At 49.3% G+C, this 13103-nt stretch overlaps 1 protein-coding gene across 5 annotated transcripts in view; it reads right to left on the bottom strand.

Annotated features, from left to right (window-relative positions):
* Positions 1–13103, bottom strand: part of LOC140388314 (FERM domain-containing protein 4B-like) — a 500956-nt gene that overhangs the window by 54840 nt on the left and 433013 nt on the right. The window lies entirely within an intron of this gene.

The raw sequence follows: 13103 nt of genomic DNA, 5'->3' as shown, positions 1-13103 counted from the left end.
CACCACAGCCATTAATAAAATGTATTTGTACCCGCAAATCAACTCACCAGTTACAAAGGGTGAAGTGTAACATATATTTTCATGTACAAGCTTCCTCGTCACAAGGCTCCTAGGAATCACTCGTTGCCTGTGCTTAAAACTATAGGAACCTTCCTTGTTCTGCATCTTTACTCTGGTTTCAGCTTTCTCTGAGCGAGTTACAAGCCTTCGTACATTTTACTCCTCCTACCACCGCTTCATGCAAACATCGTCATCTACTTTTTTTAAGCATAAAGTTACCTCCCAGTATCCACCCCCTTCCAACTATTTAGCATGAAGCAAGCAAAGGGAAAGGAATTCACCTGATACACACTTTTCCAGAACTCTTTAAAAAAAAAGAGATAAAAAGAGAAACAGTCGGAGATTTTAAGAGGTGTAGGCTATGCCAGTAGCAATGCTGTGAGATTGTAACTGACACAGTAACCAGAACACCCAGCTCCCACTGGAATTCTTTTCCTTGTAGAATGCCTGTACTCAAAAAATTCTTACTTGAGGCACTTTCAAGGTGGTGTTATTTCAAGTCAGCTGTCTGTAATGAAACCAACCAAACTGGTTCTGCAGGATGTTCGGTAGAACACCAGCTTAATAATTACTTTCTTTGCAGCTACGTCAATATGCCTACTGTTGCTTTGTCAAAGGGGGCAACAAGATTCACTGAAAATGGAGTCAGAACTGCTGGGAACATATCTAGACAGCAAACAGATGAGAAATCTGACATATGTTTGACCTTCTGAATAAGAACCAAGCTTCATTATGATGACATTTGAAACTTCTCTCGCCTAAATAATCAATTCAAGCAACATATTGCAGCCAGTTGTACATAATATCGATCAGTTTTAAACGTTTTAGCATATGTCCAGACATAGATTTATTCTGGTCAACTAGCTCTCTGTTTGGTACTCTCAACCTGTAGGTGACGGGTCGGGTGGAATTTTCCCCACCCACTACAGACGAGGTGGGAGTTCTGGCATTATGGCAGGAGAAGATGTCAGGAGAGGAACCCAATGTATCTCCCCCACAATAGGGAGAGCATTCCAGCGCATGGGGAGGCTGCCAGGGAAATGGAGGAGCTGCACACTGCAGCCCTTCTCCCTGCCAGCAATTGCTGCCCAAAGTGCCACTACTGCAATAGCCACCCACCTGGGACATGAGAGGGGTTGGCTCCTGCTTTCGGCCTCCACCGAAAAATTTAACCCGTCGAACCCAGAGAGCGTAGGCTCAGATTGACACAGCTATTTTACAGATCCCACATGGTGTGTTCAAGGGCACAACAGGGACTCAAAGGTACATAATACATCTAAATACAGCACTGACTGGTAAGCTCCCTGATGCTTTGTCCAGCCACAGATGCTTTATAATATTAGCTTGCGGGTTATGTAGAGCTGAATGGGAAGGTTTCCAATCCCTTGTGACAAGGCGCTCCAAGTTCTAACACTAACTCATTGCCAGACATTTCTTGTTTAAGCTACCCCTGCCCAAAGAATGGTGAGAATGTGGAATTCACTACCACAAGGAGTGGTGAAGTGAATAGTTTAGCTTTTAAAAAATTATTTCATGGAATGTGGGTGCTGCTGGCAAAGCCAACACTTGCTGCCCATCCCTAATTGCCCTTGAACTGAGTGTCTTGCTTGGCCATTCCAGAGGAGCAGTTTAAGAAGTTTGGCAAGTACATGTGGGAAAAGGGAACAGATGATTACGATAGCAGATGTAGATGAGAGAAGATGGGAAGAAGCTAGAGTAGAGCATTAGCTCTGGCATGGACTGGCGGGGTGAATGTTCCATATAATGCTAGGCAATGAACCTCTGTTTATCTCCATCCTTCCTTCCCAAGATAGTCAATTCTTTATAATCTAATACAAAATTAGCACAAGCTGGAAACACTTTGCAAATCAGTCCACATCAGAAGGGCCATTCCTGAATCATTTCCTTTTTTACTAAATTACAGATGCCACCTGACTCGCTACCCCTTAGAAGTGGAGAAACATTCAAGACAGCGCTTCAGAAATTTTCGGATATCCTGCCAGTGAGCATTAAACTTACATTGAGCGTAGACACTCACCTATAGGATTTACCCGTTAAAAATTATAAATGAAATAGCATTTGCAAACTACAAAAGTCAAATGTTCAAGTACTTCCAGGAAAATGGCAACTCCATATACCGTAAATGAATGGAATATTCAGCATATAGTATTGGGAGAGGGGGGACATTAGTAGGAGCTACTTGGCTCTTTGAAACCTGTTCAAAGTAGCTCATCTATTATGGATCTAATCTTGTGATATAAGGTGGCATTTTATGGTCATGCTGACGGCGACCCACGCAGCCTGGGTTCCCTGGCGGGAAAACCCATTGACAGTGATGGGGATGGAAGATCCCACCTACAGCCAATGGTAGGCTGCCTCTGCCGCCGTAAAATATGCTGCGCCGGGGGAGGGGGGATCCCATCCATAATGGTAGCCATGGCTCACTGGTGGCATTATTGCCAAAATTAGATATTTGTGGGTACAAGCAGCATGGTGGCAGTGATTAACACTGCTGCCTCACTGTGCCAGGGACCTGGGTACACTCCTGGCCTTGGGTCACTATCTACGTGGTGTTTGCACTTTCTCCCCGTCTGTGAGGGTTTCCTCTTGGTGCTCCGGTTTCCACTCTCAGTCTAAAGATGCGCAGGTTAGGTGGATTTTGCCATGCTAAATTGCCCCTTACTATCCAAAGATGTGCAGGTTAGGTGGGATTATGGGATAGGGCAGAGGAGTGGGCATAGGTAGTGTGCTTTTTCAAAGGGTCAATGCAGACTCTTTGGGCCGAATCTCCTTCTGAGCTGAAGGAATTCTATGGTTCTATAAAACATATTTTCAACTGAAACTTCAGAGGTGGCAAGGAAGTGTTGCATTGTTGGAAGAGCCATCTTTCAGATGTCAAACTGAGGCTCCTTCTGCTCGGTCAGTGAATGAACAAAGCCAAGGGATCTTTTCCAAAGAGGAGTTGTGAGGTTACCCAGTGTCCTCAATCATTATCACAAACAGATTATCTAGTCATTTACCTTTCTACTGTTTGTGGGACCTTGTTTTTTTTGTTTTGCAAGTTGACTGCCACATTTCCCAACATTATGACACATGTTGCACTTTAAATACTTAACTGGCTGAGAAATATTTGGAGAGATGCTGTGAAAGGGAAAATCATTAAATAAAAGTAAGTTCTTATCTTTTAGTTTTGTTCTGCCTTCTGGTCTATAACGACATCCATAATCATCAGAAAGAAATGCATCATAAGTGCACCGTTTCCAGCTTTGACTCAATTTAACATCTTCCACTAAAATAGTTGGAGTCAATTTTTTTGAAGAATGCAAAATCATTTGGTTCAATTGAAAATTTTGAATGAAAATTCTTAATCGACTTAATTTTAGAAACATGGTAGCCATTATTTTCACAACTTTTTTTAAATAAAAGACTTGCTTTAATTTTCTTAGTCACCTTCAATTCAGGTTTTTTTTTTGCTTTAGGTTGGAAAGGAGATGTGTCTGGGCATTAAAACCTAGAAGGTAAATACGTATTATGTTGTATGGCTTACAACTTTTGTTTACATTCCTCAATAACAGTATGTAAAGTGAATATTGCCATTTTAACATTCAATAGCGTAATGGTGGAATTATTAAAACTAATTGAGAAATACATACATTACATTAAGCAACAGCATCAAGGGATAAGGGGACAGTGCACCAAAATGATGTTGAGGTAGATGATCAGCCTATGATCTAACTGACTGGCGGAGCAGGCTGTATGACCCAAATGGATGACACCTGTTTCAATCTTCAATCCTTTTCACACATAAAACCCAATTATTAGGGGTGGCATGTGCCGCAATGATTAGCACTGGGACTACGGCGCTAAGGACCCGGGTCCGAATCCCTTCCCTGGGTCACTGTCCACGTGGAGTTTGCACATTCTCCCCGTGTCTGCGTGGCTTTCACCCCCACATCCCAAAGATGTGCAGGTTAGGTGGATTGGCCACACTAAATTGCCCCTCAATTGGAAAAGAAATAATTGGGTACTCTAAATTTATTTAAAAAACAATTATTTAGTACCTCATAAAAGTTCTTTAATCAAAACATTTGAAGAGATACAAAAATAATGAGTAAAGTGAAAGCTCTGTTTTAGTTAGTTTCCCTAGACATGTGCCACACTCCCACAGATACACAATAAAAGTTTAGCACTCAACCGCTAAATAATCAATGAGTCAGTCCTGTAATAACCAACTTCAAACACTTCTACCATGACCTTAGTCATAACTGCTTCCCTGACAAAGAATTTTAAAAAAAAAATTTAAAGTTGTAGTACCCCTCAATAACAACACGAGAGTGTGGAATGGTAAATTAAGGCTTTAATAAGCAGAGATCTAGCCAGTTGTCGAGACGTGTGCTTACCGAGTGCCGCCTACAGGGTGCCACCTTATATACGGCTCACTGGTGGGCGGAGGCGGAGTCCCCCAGGGTGCCAAACCCGGTCTTAAAGGGGCATCACCTACATGGTGTGTACAGTAACCATTCATCACATTCACCCCGTTAAAAAAAAAATGCAAAGTCCGTCGGGGGTGAAGTGGAATCACATGTCTATTCTTTTTGGCGGCCTGATCGTCCTAGTCAACCTTCTCAGCACGGGTGGTGGTGCGGCGGACACGGACGTCTTTGGTGAGGGTACATCCGGGAGCACGGTGGTCGGAGCTTTCGTCTGGGTCGGGGTAGGGGGTCGGGGGGAATAGCTGTGGCTGGGAGTAGCGGTGCCGGCGGAGAGTGTGGAAAGGGGGGGGGCGCGGTCGTTGTCTACCGACGGAGTGGGGGTCCCGGGGGGGTGCATCTGTGGGGGAACCAGCCGGAGGGAAACCGTGTCTTGCCTGCCGTCGGGGTGCTCTACGTAGGCGCATCGGGGGTTTGCATGTAGCAGTCGGACCCTCTTGACCAGGGGGTCCGTTTTAAGGCTCCTCACGTTCCTCCGGAGAAGAACAGGTCCTGGAGTCGTCAGCCAAGGTGGAAGCGAGACCCCGGAGGTGGACTTCCTGGGGAAGACAAACAAGCGGTTGTGAGGGGTCTCATTTGTGGCCGTGCAGAGGAGCGCCCTAATGGAGTGGAGGGCATCGGGTAGGACCTCCCGCCAGCGGGTGGTTGGGAGACGTCTCGACCATAGGGCCAGAAGGACAGCCTTCCAAACTGTTGCGTTCTCCCTCTCCACCTGCCCGTTTCCCCACGGGTTATAACTGGTCGTTCTGGTCGAGGCGATGCCCTTGCTGAGCAGATACTGACACAGCTCATCGCTCATGAACGATGTACCCCGGTCGCTGTGGATATAAGCGGGGAAACCAAACCGGGTGAAGATGCTGTACAGTGCCTTTATCACAGTGGTGGCCGAGGTCATGTCGGGACAGCGAACGACGAATAGGAAGCGGGAGAACTCATCGATTACGGTTAGGAAGTAGATATTGCAGTTGATGGACGGGAGGGGACCTTTGAAGTCCACGCTTAGTCGCTCAAAGGACCCCGAGGCCATTACAAGGCGAGCCTTGTCTGGCCGGTAGAAGTGCGGTTTACACTCCGCGCAGATCTGGCAAGCCCTGGTCATGGCCTTGACCTCCTTGGTGGAGTAAGGTAGGTTGCGGGACTTGATAAAGTGGGCGAGCCGGGTAACGCCCGGGAGACAGAGGTCATCGTGGATAGCCCGCAGGCGATCCTCCTGTGCGTTGGCGCATGTGCCGCGGGAGAGGGCATCCGGGGGCTCGTTGAGCTCCCCAGGATGATACTTAATATCGTACGTGCAGGTGGAGAGTTCGATCCTCCACCTCAAGATTTTATCGTTTTTAATTTTGCCCCATTGTGCGTTATCAAATATGAAGACTACCGACCGTTGGTCGGTAACAAGGGTGAACCTCCTACCGGCTAGGTAGTGCCTCCAGTGCCGCACAGCCTCCACAATGGCTTGTGCCTCCTTTTCGACTGCGGAGTGCCGAATCTCGGAGGTGGTGAGAGTCCGGGAGAAGAATGCTATTGGCTTGCCTGCCTGGTTGAGGGTAGCAGCCAGGGCGATGTCTGACGCATCGCTCTCTACCTGGAAAGTGATAGTTTTGTCCACCGCGTGTAAAGCGGCCTTGATGATGTCGGCCTTAATGCGACTGAAGGCCGACCGGGCCTCCGCCATCAGGGGAAATGTTGTGGTCTTTATGAGTGTGTGGGCTTTGTCCGCATATCTGGGGACCCACTGGGCGTAATAGGAGAAAAGCCCCAAGCACCGTTTGAGGGCTTTGAGGCTACGTGGTAGGGGAAGTTCCTTAACGGTCAGGGTCGGGACCTAGGACCCCGTTTTCCACGATGTAGCCGAGGATGGCTAGTCGGGTTGTGTGGAAAACGCATTTTTCCTTGTTATAGGTCAGGTTGAGGGCCCGGGCGGTCTGGAGGAACTTTTCAAGGTTCGCGTCATGGTCCTGCTGATCATGGCCGAAGATGGCGACATTGTCCAAGTACGGGTAAGTAGCCTGCAGGCTGTACTGGTCCACCATTTGGTCCATCGCCCTCTGGAAGACGGAGACCCCATTTGTGACGCCGAAGGGGACCCTGAGGAAGTGGAAGAGCCGGCCGGCTGCTTCAAAGGCAGTATAGAGGCGGTCTTTCGGTCGGATAGGGAGCTGGTGGTAGGCGGATTTGAGGACGACAGTGGAGAATACACGGTATTGAGCGATCCGATTGACCATCTCTGCTATGCGGGGAAGGGGGTACGCATCGAGCTGCGTGAAGCGGTTTATGGTCTGGGTGTAGTCCACTATCATCCGTTTCTTTTCCCCGGGCCGTACTACCACCACTTGTGCTCTCCAGACGCTGGTGCTAGCCTCGATGACCCCCTCTTCCAGTAAAACGCCGGACCTCTGACTTGATAAAAGTCATATCTTGGGCACCGTACCGCCGGCTCCTAGTGGCGATGGGCTTACAGTTGGGGGGGGAGGTTCGCGAATAGTGAGGGGGCAACTTTGTGTTGCAAGGCTGCATACCGTGAGGGGGGGCAAGGGTCCGCCGAACTTCAGGGTCAGGCTTCGGTGGCTGCATTGGAAATCCAAACCGAGCAGCAGGGGGGGGGGCGCAGAGGTGAGGGAGGATATAGAGTTTGAAACGAGTGTATTCGGCGCCCTGGATCGCGAGATCTGCAATACAATACCCCTTGATTTGGACTGAGTGGGACCCAGAGGCGAGGTCCACCATTTGGTCCATCGCCCTCTGGAAGACGGAGATGGTTTGGGAAGCGGGATAGGTGCGCAAGGAGCAGCGCCTTACCGTTTCTGGGTAGATAAAGCTCTCCGTGCTCCCGGAGTCGAAGAGGTAGGGAGTGTCGCGCCCGTTGATCTGGACCTGCATCATGGAATTCTGCAGGTGCTTTGGCCGCGATTGGTTGAAGGTAATCGCTCCCAGTTGCGGGTAGTCAGAGTCCTCAGCCGAGTCGGATTCACAAAATGGCCGCCGCCGTCGGTCGCACATGTCGGGTCTAGAAGATGGCTGCCGCCAAGATGGCCACCCCCATGACTCGCACGAGGCGGATGACGCGTCAGAAAGGGGCGTGTCTGGCCGGTGCGCAGCCGTGTTGCGGGGCCTGCGTGCCTGTGAGCTCGATTTTTGGGCCTGGTGGTGAGCTTTTTGTTTCTGGGCCTTGGGCCTGGCCAGGCAGACGCTCGCGAAATGCCCCTTCTTTCCGCAGTCGCTGCAGATGGCGGAGCGGGCTGGGCAGCGTTGACGTGGATGCTGGCCCTGCCCACAGAAATAGCACGGTGTGCCCCCGGTCTCGGCGGGTTGCCACGTGGCGCAGGTGAGTCTGGGGAAGTCCGAGGGGGGCTCGCAGGGTATGTGCCTAGGTTGTGGCGGGCCACTTTCAGTGAGCTGGCGGGCGTTACCGTGTCCTGAAGGTCTTTAGCTCCATTTTCAAGGATACGCTGCCTGATATAGGTCGAACGGATGCCGGACACGAATGCGTCTCGGATGTGCAGGTTCATGTGGACTTCCCCCATCACATCCTGATGGTTGAAGTTCCTGGCAAGCGCGGTGAGCTTTTCCACGTACTCGTCTAGCGTTTCCCCTCAGCGCTGCCGGCAGGTAGAGAGCAGGTGCCGTGCATGTACCTCATTTATGGGTTTGACGAAACGCTTTTGCAGGATTGCGATCGCCTCGTCGTAAGTGGTCACCTTCTCGATCATGGCGGAGATTCTATGGCTCACCCGGGCGTGGAGTAGGCGCAGCTTGCGAGGCCCTAGGACGGGAGTTTCCGAGGATTCCAGGTAGGCCTCGAAACAGCGGAGCCAGTACTTAAACATTTTTTTGGCCTCTGGTGTCCGTGCTTCCAGGTTGAGCATTTCTGGCTTGAGACCGGCGTCCATCCTAATGTACTCTGCTTATTAAATTTTAGTACCCTCAATAACGTCACGAGAGTGTGGAATAGTAAATGAAGGCTTTAATAAGCAGAGAACTAGCCAGTTACCGAGACGTGTACTTACCGAGTGCCGCCAACAGGGTGCCACCTTATATACGGCTCCCTGCTGGGCGGAGCAGGAGGTGGAGGCCCCCAGGGTTCCAAACCCGGTCTTAAAAGGGGCATCACCTACATGGTGTTAAGGGTACAGTAACCATTCATCACAAGAGTACAGTTTTTTTTCCAATTAAGGGGCAATTTAGGATGGCCAATCCACATAGCCTGCACATCTTTGGGTTGTGGGGGTAAAAAGCACGCAGACATGGAGAGAATGTGCAAACTCCACATGGACAATGACCCAGGGCTGGGATTTGAACCTGGGTCCTCAGCACCGCAGTCCCAGTGCTAACCACTGCGTCACATGCCGTCCTCCCCCCTAACAAAGATAAGAGACCAGCAGACCGAGTATAAAACTGGATTTGCCAGAAAATCAATTCATGCAGATTTACTCATCAGCAAGTCCACTGGGATGAAAGCTTTTTTAATTAGAGTTCCCTAAAAAAGAACAATTTTCTACTCATTCAGTAACACTAAACTTTGTAACAGGTATGCACCAAGATTGTTGCATGACACTGGTCCTAGTTTTTAAAAATAAATTTCGGGTACCCAATTATTTTTTTTCCAACTAAGGGGCAATTTAAATTTGCCAATCCACCTAACCTGCACATCTTTGGGTAGTGCGGGTGAAACCCTCGCAGACACAGGGAGAACATGTAAACTACACAGACAGTGACCCGGGGCCGGGATCAAACCCGGGTCCTCAGCGCCATAGGCAGCAGCGCGAATCACTGTGCCACCGTGCCTCCCACCACCGGTCCTAGTTGATGAAATTTCAGATTTTCAATAGTCTTGCTTTACTCATTGGCACTGCATTAGAAACAGCAGATTACTATTGATAAGATAAGCCCAATGTCAAATAATACTCCATAAACATTAAAGAGGTTTTGTGCACATCTCAGAACAACCAGCGTAATTGTTAGGAGTCAGATTTAACTCAGTCAAATGTTGTTGGGTTCAAGCATATATTCGAGGCGAAAGCCTCAGCACAGCACAGAGTGCTGCATCTTTGGATGAGACATTAAAATAATGGACTGATTGCCTTCTGAACGTAAAAGATCTCTGGCACGGTAGTATAGAGGGTAGCACAGTTGCTTCACAGCTCTAGGGCCCCAGGTTCGATTCCAGGCTGGGTCACTGTCTGTGCGGAGTCTGCATGTTCTTCCCCCTGTCTGCGTGGGTTTCCTCCGGGTGCACCCGTTACCTCCCACAGTCCAAAGATGTGCAGGTTAGGTGCATTGGCCATGCTAAATTGCCCTTCGTGTCCAAAAAATGGTAAGTGGGGGTTACTTGGTTACGGGGATAGGGTAGATACATGGGCTTCAGTACGGTGCTCTTTGTAAGGGCCGGTGCAGACTCGATGTGGTCGAATGGCCTCCTTCTGCACTGTAAATTCTTCTATGACACTATTTCTCCTGCAATTCTGCATATTTATCTCCCATTAAACAGGTAATCTGGTCATTTATCTCACTGCTGAGAGAGGAAGCTTGCTGTGCGTAAATTAGCGTTACAATTATGACTAAACTTTGAAAACATTTTGAGATATCCTAAACACGTGAATTGTGCGACCTAAATGCAAGCTGTTTCTTTTTATCTGTTGTACTGAGGTAGAATTTTATCTAGAGGTCAACCACCTATTTAAATGCAGGTCTATTCTCACATATGCAAGGATGGTTTTGAAGGAAGTTATTTAAAATGAAGATTCCCAAGTTTTTGTCCTTATGGGCTGGGTATCATGAAGACTTGGCAGATTCTAATGAAGTTTAAATCCAGGATTCAAGTCTTTTTTTTACATATCTCATTCAGAATTGCTTGCTTTTTGAAAAAAAAAACAGTTCTTTCCAAACCTACGAAATTCAGGCAGGGCAAACCACCACATAAGAAAATAGGTTTGAGTTGCATGAGCTTGTGGGAGTGGAAACGCCTGGGGGTTGGATTGCCAGGGTTTAGGTACCACAGGTGTTTTTGGGTTGAAGATTTAATTTAGAATATGTAGCTGCTAATAGTGGCACTAGGCCAAATATGCAAGTTACAATGCAAATACTTTTGTTTGTTAATCAAAGTTTGTTCGTAAATTGTTAGTCCTGATATTTATAATGTTAACCATATACATTCCTGTTTAGCTGTGCAATATTCTGAGTCACCTGTGCAGTACACTGGAACCAATTCCTCCTTCACCCCATCCGTTTCCCACAAGAGGCAAGCAGAAAAAAAAGTCCCATTCTATTCCCTCTCACACATTTATGTTCCACTCGTTTCTCTCTCGATTGGTTTGCCTCCCATCACTCTCTCCTTACTCTATCACTTCTCAGAGACTTTGGGCGTGTTTCTCCCGCAACTGGCCGGATGGCCCGACACCAGCACCAAGAGCGGCGTGAACCACTCCGGCGTCGGGCCGACCGGAAGGTGCGGAATCCTCTGCACTTCCAGGGACTAGGCTGGCTCCGGAGGGGTTGGCGCTAAAGGGCCGGCATGAATTGGTGCATGACCAGGACCGTCGGCGTGGTTCCACGCATGCGCAGGAGGGTTCTTCTCCACGCCGGCCATGGTGGAGCCTTACAGAGGCCGGCGTGGAAGGAAAGAGTGCCCCCATGGCACAGGCCCGCCCGCAGATCGGTGGGCCCCGATCGCGGGCCAGGCCACCGCGCCCTCCCCCCCCCCTCCCGAGGACTCACCTAGCCGGCCCCCTAGCCTGGTCCCGCCGTGCTGGACCATGTCCATTTCAGGCCGGCGGGACTGGCCAGGAAATGACGGCCGCTCGGCCCACTGGGGCCCAGGGAATTACCGGGGGTGCCGCTGCTGACCGACCCCCAACCGGCGCGGCATAAACCCCACCCCTGCCTGAAAACTGCCACCGGAGAATACGGCAGCCGGCGTCGGAGTGGTAGGGCGGGATTCACGCCACCCTGGGGGATTCTCCAACCCAGCGGGAGGTCGGAGAATCCTGCCCTTTTAAGTCACATTTGGCTAACAGCACCTATTAGCTAGTTTCGCACTGGGAGACAGGAGCAGGTCCAGTTATTATGATTATGGGTAAATTGGCAACCCTTTGTGTTGCCAAGAGGCCCTGATACTATCAAGTATTTCCAAATATATTACAGATTCTTGGAATTTCAATATAGAGTGAAGAAACAGGATTATTAGTCGTGATACATTTAACTGCATACATTTATGTATCGTGCATCTGATTGTGTGTGATTTTTCTTTATTGTTTCATAGGATATGGTGTTGCCCACCCTTGTTGCCCTGGAACTAAATGGCTTGCTAGGCCATTTCAGAGAGCACTTAAGAGTCAACTACATTGCTGTGGGTCTGGAATCCATTGTAGGCCAGGCCAGGTAAGGACGGCAGATATCCTTCCCTAAAGGACATTAGTAACTAGGTGTCTTTTTTACAACAATGGTTTCATGGTCACATTAAACTTCCAGGTTTTTATTGAATTCAAATTGCACCATCTGCCACAACAGGAACTGAATGTGGTAACCCAGAGCATTGCCTTGGGTCTCTGGATTACCAGTCCAGTGACAATAGGTTGCCAGGCCAGCAGTGCCAAGGTAATTGGGTGGCATTTTGCCCATACCGGGGATCGGGCCCTGGAGTAAGTTGCTCACCCACAGGCTACCAATGAGGCAAAGGCCAAAACGCCAGCTTCTCTCTCCCCCTGCATTCCCAGGTCTTTCGACATTCAAAATCGCCACTTCTGGAATTGGGACCACATCACCTTCAGAACCTCAGACATAACGTCAGCAAACCCCTGTCAGAACCCTCTCCGCTTCGGACAAACCCAAAACATGTGGAGATGGTTCGCGGGCCTACCCCTCAAAAGAACTTGATCATTCTGGCCACTGTCAGAAGCGCCCGATGAACCACTTGAATAAGGCTAAGCCTAGAACGAAGAGGGTCCCCAAACCTTTAGATCCCGGCCCGCCGCCACCCCGTAACCCTGCACCAACCACCTCCGGCACAAATCTATGAGTCCTACAAATCGGTGCTCAAACCGAGGCACCCTCCAAACTCAGGTGCTTCCCGCCACTGTCCCTACACCTTCAGGGCTGCCACCACCAACGGGCTCTTGGAGTAACTGGCCGGCGAGAACAGCAGAGGCGCCATCAACAGTGCCCCTAAATTAGGGTCCTTAGAAGAGGCAGTCTCCATCTGCTCCTAGATTAGCTGCCCAGTAATAGTTCATTAAATTTGGCAAGGCCAACCCTCTCCCCACGTCCCCATTCTAGCAGCACTTTCTTTACCCAAGGGGATTTTCCCCACCCGCACAAACCCCCAAATCAGGGCATTATTTTCCTGAAAAAGGTCTTTGGAATAAAAATCAGAAGGTTCTGAAAACAAATAAAAACCTCGGGCGCACCATCATTTTCACGGTCTGCACCCACCCAGTCAGTGACAGCGGGAGCATGTCCCATCCCTTAAAATCCCCCTTCATAGGGCGGCATGTGGCGCAGTGGATAGCACTGGGACTGCGGCGCTGAGGACCCGGGTTCGAATCCCGGCCCTGGGTCACT

Source organism: Scyliorhinus torazame, chromosome 13, assembly GCF_047496885.1.
Source record: "Scyliorhinus torazame isolate Kashiwa2021f chromosome 13, sScyTor2.1, whole genome shotgun sequence".
NCBI lineage: Eukaryota > Metazoa > Chordata > Chondrichthyes > Carcharhiniformes > Scyliorhinidae > Scyliorhinus > Scyliorhinus torazame.
The sequence above is the reverse complement of the archived record's forward strand: the minus strand, read 5'-3'. Positions and strand labels throughout refer to the sequence as shown.